General features: G+C 42.9%; 1 long non-coding RNA gene across 1 annotated transcript; it reads right to left on the bottom strand.

The window, feature by feature from the left end:
- Positions 1 to 4,577: 4,577 nt before the first annotated feature.
- LOC116084829 lies at positions 4,578 to 6,780 on the bottom strand. Its single transcript, XR_004116278.1, has 3 exons — positions 6,710 to 6,780; positions 4,810 to 4,855; positions 4,578 to 4,641 (listed from the first exon to the last, which is right to left on the bottom strand). It is a non-coding gene; the product is annotated as an uncharacterized LOC116084829 (long non-coding RNA).
- Between the last annotated feature and the right edge of the window lie 298 nt (positions 6,781 to 7,078).

Here is a 7,078-nt window from a genome sequence, read left to right as displayed (position 1 = left end):
TGGGAAGGGGACGGCGTCTTTTTTGTTTGTTTGTTTTTGTTTTTTTTTCTAGACAGGGTTTCTTTCTATAGCCTTGGCTGTCCTGGAACTCACTCTGTAGACCAGGCTGGCCTAGCGAACTCAGAAATGAACTCAGAAATCCGTCTGCCTCTGCTTCCCAAGTGCTCAGATTAAAGACGTGCGCCACCACTTCCTGGCTATTTACTCAGGCAAACCTCTAACAGCGCGCAAGGAATACTTGGGATTTTAGAGAGCTGTGGACAAGAGCGCAGATCTGCTGATCAGCCGCTCCAGATGTTTTTAGCTGGATCCCTGCTTTCCCAGGTCTGAGGTGACCCTAAATTAAACTATAAAGCCTGGCGCTTCCAGGGGGGCTTTGTCATTCAGCAACTAAGACGCATCATTAGGAAGTCTAGAAGAAAATGGCTTTGGGGGGGGGCAGGATTTGAGGTTAACAGCCCTCAAATTGCGTTAAAATATTTTGCTTTCCTGCTTTCCAAGGAGCATCAGGTGAAATTTGAAACTTAAAAAAGGGTTCTAAACTTTTTCAAGCGGTTCTTAACCTGTGTGTGTTGGTCGAACCCCCCCTTGAAGGGTCAAATAACCTTTCATAGGCATCGCCTAAGACCATTGAAAACCAAATGGTTAGATTACGATTTATAAGAGTAGCAAAATTATAATTATGAAGTACCAATAAAAGTAAATTTATGGTTGAGGGTCACTGCAACAAGAGGAACTGTACTAAAGGGTCATTAGGAAGGTTGGGAACCACTGTTCTCAGATAATGGGGCGCAAAGATCAAGAGGGAAACCCCCTAACTCGCCCTCCAAACCCTTGCTCCCCAAGAGAGCAGCCTTGGTGCAGCACAAGCGTTCGCAAATTACAGGTGTCCTGCATTAGTTCTTTTTCACTGGTGATTTACTGTCCAGTCCTTTCTCCCAGCCCTGCCAGGGTAGAGGTTTGGGGCCCCCAACTGAGAGCCCAATCGCAGCTGCTTAGTGGCTGCCCAACCTCCCAGGGGCGGCAGGTACCAGAGGTTCTTGGGTAGCACAACCCTGAATAACTGATAATGAAACAGATGTCTTAGCTCATATGTGGAGACAACCTGTGTTCTTCAATGGGATGGGAATAGCTTTGTCCTAGGCATGAAAATGGATGTAATCGGCTTTATCGAGATCACATAAGCTAAAACTCGAACCCATGGCTTAGATTAGCTGCATATTTTGAGTGCTTTCTTGGGCCTTTTCTGCCCCAATTTGCATTCTTGCAAGGAAGAAACTACTACTACTATATTATTACCATTAATTATAATTTTATTATTATTTGATTAGGAGTAAAGGTCTGGCTATTTTGTCCAGGCTAGTCTTGAATTCTCGGGCTCAAGACACTGCACTCCCTTCCCTCCTAGAGTAATTGAGAAAACAGGTGCATGCTCCTGACTGGAATAGAAAGCAGAATTTTAAGTGAATCCCCAAATGTGTGACTTTGCACAGCTATATGGAATTTGCATGTAGTATTTATTGAGGCTCCTCTCACCTGTGGTTAAAAAGTCCTTTCCCACTCCTCCTTCCTTCCCCTTCTTTCTTTTTCTCTCCTATTCCAGGGGATGGAAGCTAAGTTAGAACATCCTTTTACCGCTCGAGAGACACTTTCAAATACAACCCACAAAAGTCAGTTTCTTGTGGTCTTGCTAATGCAGGGCCGGCCTGTGCTTCCATGAAACCAATGATTTTTATGCTCTGGGTGGGATCTTGGTTGGACTTGATTGCACGTACCTCATGGGTGGGTCTGCTCTCATAGTGTGTCCTCAGGGTGTTGTAGGCTGGAACTGGCACGCTGTAGATATTTGTTGGCTAAACATGTTTGCCTTGATTGGCTGGTGACAATCCCTAGGTTATTCTGGAAAATAGCTTCCCAATTGGAGATACTAAATTGCTTATGCCAACACCCTGCTTTTCTATGCATAGTTCCTTTTGCCAAAACCCATTTCTAAATGCTGAAATAATATTAATATGTGAAACACTGAAATCATTCTAAAGCCAAAACTGTGCACCAAATTGTCCTTAAAGAAGTAGCAATTCCATTGTCACAGGAAACAACTTCCTGAACCAATCGTGCAGGCACTAAGATAAACAATTAATAAATGGGACCCCATGAAACTAAAATCTTCTGTAAGACAAAGGACACTTGTCAAAGGAACAAAACAGCCTACAGAATGGGGAAAGGTCTACACCAACCCCACACCTGACAGAGGGCTAATAACCAAAATACAAAAAGTATTCAAGAAATTAGACATCAACAAACCAAATAATCCAATTAAAAATGGAGTACAGATGGCTTGGCAATGGTGGTGCATGCCTTTAATTCCAGCACTTGGGAGGCAGAGGCAGGTGGATTTCTGAGTTCGAGGCCAGCCTGGTCTACAGAGTGAGTTCCAGGACAGCCAGGGATAGCACAGAGAAACCCTGTCTCAAAAAAAAAAAAAAAAAAAAAAAAAAAATGGAGTACAGATCTAAACATAATTCTCGACAGAGGAATCTATAATGGCTAAAGAGCAGTTACTGAAATATTTAGCATTTTTAGTCAGCAGGGAATTGTAAACCAAAATGACTCTGGGATTCAGCCTTACACCCATCAGAATGGCTAAGATTAAAAACTGAATCTGACAGCTCATTTTGGTGAGGTTGTGGAGCAAGGGGAACACTTTTTATTAGTGGTGGGACTGTAAACTTGTACAGCCACTTTGGAAATCAATTTGGCAATTCTCAGAAAATTGATGATCAATCTACCTGAAGACCCGTCTATAACACTCCTGGGCATATGCCCAAAGGATGCTCCACTATACCACAAGGACACTTGCAATGCTCATAGCAGCTTTATTTATCATAGCCAGAAACTGGAAACAACCTAGATGCCCCCCAACCTAAGAATGGATAAAATATTTACACAAATGTGCATACATAATACTTCATTTACACAACTATTACACATTTACTCAGCTATTAAAAACAATGGCATGAAATTTTCGAGAAAATGGATGGAACCAGAGAAGATCATCCTGAGTGAGGTAACCCAGACCTGGGGAGACAAAGATAGGATATACTCACTGATAAGTGGATATTAGCTGCAACATAAAGGATAATCATGTTAAAATTCATAGACCTGAAGAAGTAACAAGGGGGGTTCAAAAGAGGCCATGAAACTTACTGAGAAGGACAAGTAGAACAGCCATCACTAGTGGATGGGGGAGGGGCTGTGTGGAGGTGGGGATGGAAACAAGAGGACCAGGAGGGAGGGAGGGTAGAAGGAAAGAGAACTGAGAAATAGAACTGGATTGAAGGTGGCCATCTCTAGGACAAGCTAGAAACCTAGGACAACGGAAACGTCTAGGAATTTATGAGGATAACTCTAGCTTAGACTTCTAGCAATAGGGAGATATGGAATCTGACCCAACCATTCCCTGCAAACAGGCAAGACTTCCAATGGAGAGATTGGGACACCAACCCATTCACAAAACCTTCAACCTACAATTCGTCCTGCCTACAAGATGTGCTGGGGTAATAATGATGAAGCAGAAACTGAGGGAGTGGCCAACAATAATTAATGCAGCTTGAGACCCATGCCATTCGAGGGAATCCCTGACGTTGCTATTGTTATTCTGTCTGTGCAGACAGAATCCTAACATAACCATTAGAGAGGCTTCACCCAGAAACTGATGGAAACAGATGCAGAGACCCACAGCCAAACATTAGGTAAATCCTGTGGAAGAGGGGGGACAGGGATTGGAGGAGCTAGAGGGATCAAAGACACCACAAGAAACCTTACAGAATCAAATAATCTGGGTCTATAGGAGCTCACAGAGACTGAACCTGCCTGGGACTGTAGGCACATGTTAAAGTGTGAAGCTTGGTCGTCTTGTGGGGCTCCTAACAATGGGAGCAGGGGCTGTCTCTGTTGTCTACCTTTGAGAGTCTTTCCTCATACTGAGCACACAGTCTTACTGCAACTTGATATGCCAGGGCTGGTTGATATACCTGGGAGGCCACCTCTTTCTAAAGAGAAAGGGAGGAGTGGATTGGGGACAGGGAGGAGGAGGAGTGGCAAGCTAAAGGATTTGGAGGAAAGGAGGGAGGTGAACCAGTCAGAGATGTAAAACAACCAAATCACTAAAAGAAGTGGCACTACTATTTAAAATCTCTATTCTTGTTCCCCTCTATTCCAGGTAAGTACAGCTTCAATTTCATTACTTTATCTTTTCCATGCCTGTTTTGATATTGTTAAACACAAGAACAAATGCACACATATTTTCCTATTTTTAATTCTCTCCTTTTTTTTTTTTTTTGCAAAGATATTGCTAGTGTGATAGCAACAGAGTGTTTTGTATCAGTGTTGTAAAGTACAATACGGTCAAAGTTCAAAGTGAAGGTTGTCTGTATGAAGCATATAATAAAGTTAAAAATACAATGACATATATATTGTATATATTTAAATCCAGTGGGTATGTACACATTGCCTCTCAGTGGAATGTGGAAACAGCTATTATTCTGAGCAGACGAAGGAGGGACTCCAGAGAAAGAGTGGCCTTGGTATCTGTTTGGAGCTTCATGAGTCTTCCCCGATTCCATCACCTGCCCCTGCAAGCTAAGACAAACCGCAGGTAGATAGTTCTTGAGTGCCTCATACATATGGATCAAGGGTCCAAATTGAGCAATGTATTTTATAAGGAAGTATAAAATCAAATCTTTCTTGATCAGTCAAATACTCAAAGAGGTGTTGGGCAATCTAATATTGTATGGGGGGGTGGCTTACCACGCTGTGGACCATGGGATGCATTTTCTTCTAAGTTTTCAGTCATCTGATGGAGAAGAAATAATATCTCAGTAACATAGCCTCTTTATGTTTGAGAGGCATATATACATGTATATATGTAACAATTTACATATATATAATATAGAAGGCATGTACCTATGTACTTGAATGTATATGCACAGATTCTATCTTTCCCCCCTCAGTATTTTAAAAATTATTTATTTATATGTACATTAGTGATCTGTGTTCATACACACCCAGAAAAGAAAATAAGATCCCATTATAGATGGTTGAGCCACCATGTATTTGCTGGGATTTGAACTCAGAACCTCTGGAACAGCAGCCAGTGCTCTTAACTGGTGAGCCATCTCTCCATCCTCATTCCTTTAATAGTTTTTAAACCTTCTCTATAAAAATGATTTTGGTCCAGTACTGCAGGTAGTTTCTTCCTCTTGACTAAATTTCCCATATAAAGTTTTGCTCTGCATTTTCAGTGTCTCCTGGACTCTTTTATCTGTTCTTTTTGAATTTGTAGTTAAAAAAGTTTGACTGTTAGCTGTTCTAGTATTTGTTTTCATTATTTTCATCTTATTGTATTCAAGTATATGATGTGGTAGACTGGTTCACAGTTTCATCATCATCATCATCATCATCATCATCATCATCATCATCATCATCATCATCATCATCTCCATCCTCCTCATCATCTATGGCTGTGCTGTGGCCATTTTAATAATTTATCTGTCAACTTCAGAAATACTTTCTGTGAATCCCTAAAAATCAGTGAGAAAATTTAGAGATTAAAGCAAGTGCCTCATGAAGCTCAAGAAGAAGGAAGACCAAAGTGTGGATGTTTCAATCCTTTTTAGAAGGGGGAACAAAATACTCACAGAGGAAATACAGAGACAAAGTGTGGAAGAGAGACTGAAGATCCAGAGACTGCCCCACCTGGGGATCCATCCCATATACAGACACCAAACCCAGACACTATTGTGGATGCCAAGAAGTGCTTGCTGACAGGAGCCTGATATAGCTGTCTCCTGAGAGGCTCTGCCAGAGCCTGATAAATACAGGGGTGAATACTTGTAGTCATTCATTGTACTGAGCACAGGGTCCCCAATGGAGGAGTTAGAGAAAGGACTGAAGGAGCTGAAGGGGTTTGCCATCCCATAGGAAGAACAACAATATCAACCACCCAGGTCCCCCAGAGCTCCCAGGGACTAAACCACCTACCAAAGAGTACATACACATGGAGGTACCCATGGCTACAGCCACATATGTAGCAGAGGATGGCCTTGTCAGACATCAATGGGAGGGGAGGCCCTTGGTCCCGGTGAAGGCTCGATTCCCCAGTGTAGGGGAATGTCAGGGTGGGAGGGCAAAAATGGGTGGGTGGGGCACACCCTCATAGAAGCAGGGGGAGGGGGATGACATAGGGGGTTTCCAGGGTGGGGGGAAACAAGGAAAGGGGATACTATTTGAAATGTAAGTAAATAAAGAAACTATCCAATAAAAAAGAAAAAAATAAATAAAAAAGAAAGTGCTTAGGTGGAGAAAAGGTTGGTGATTTCTTTTGTTAATTTTAATTGTTTAATTAATTATAAATTGTGTAAAAATGGTGTTTGTGGGTCCATTAGTAAGGCATTGGGTCAGTCTCCAGCTCCATAAGGTATTGTGTGCAAGTATGATGGATGACTATGATCTTTATCTATCTTCTATCATCTGTTTATCTGTCTAGATATCTGTCATCTATCATCAATCTGTGTTCCTACTTCAGGCTTGGCTGGGAGCTCAATCTTCAGCTCTCACATGCTAGCTACACCAGGTCTGGCATGGCCGAGAGTGTGGACCCTCTGCCTCTCACTAATGCCTTTAGCTTCCAGCTCCCTCTGCTCCATACCTTCTCTGCGAAAAAGGAACTCATCACAGCAAGACTGAGCTCCAAAATGCAGAGGATTCAGAGGTTGCTAGGGATGGTGGAGCGCAAGTGACATGCTGCTAGGCAACCCTTATCAGCATCAACTCCCAGCTTCAATTAACATTCCAGCACCAGCGCCAAGCGCCAAGCACTGATAGGGCCAGGCCACCAACAAGCCATGGAAAAATAAACTCTAGACCTGGTGTGTGTGTGTGCGCGCGCGCGCGTGCGCGCGCACGCATGCGTGTGTGAGTGTGTGTTTGTGTGTGTGTGTGTGTGTTCAGATCAACTCCACAGAGCATCCCAGAGGGGTTAGGGTGAGGATGAGGGTGGGAGTGGGGGTGCAGGGGT

The sequence above is a fragment of the Mastomys coucha genome, unplaced genomic scaffold, assembly GCF_008632895.1.
Source record: "Mastomys coucha isolate ucsf_1 unplaced genomic scaffold, UCSF_Mcou_1 pScaffold9, whole genome shotgun sequence".
Lineage (NCBI taxonomy): Eukaryota > Metazoa > Chordata > Mammalia > Rodentia > Muridae > Mastomys > Mastomys coucha.
This window is presented reverse-complemented; position numbering and strand designations above follow the sequence as displayed.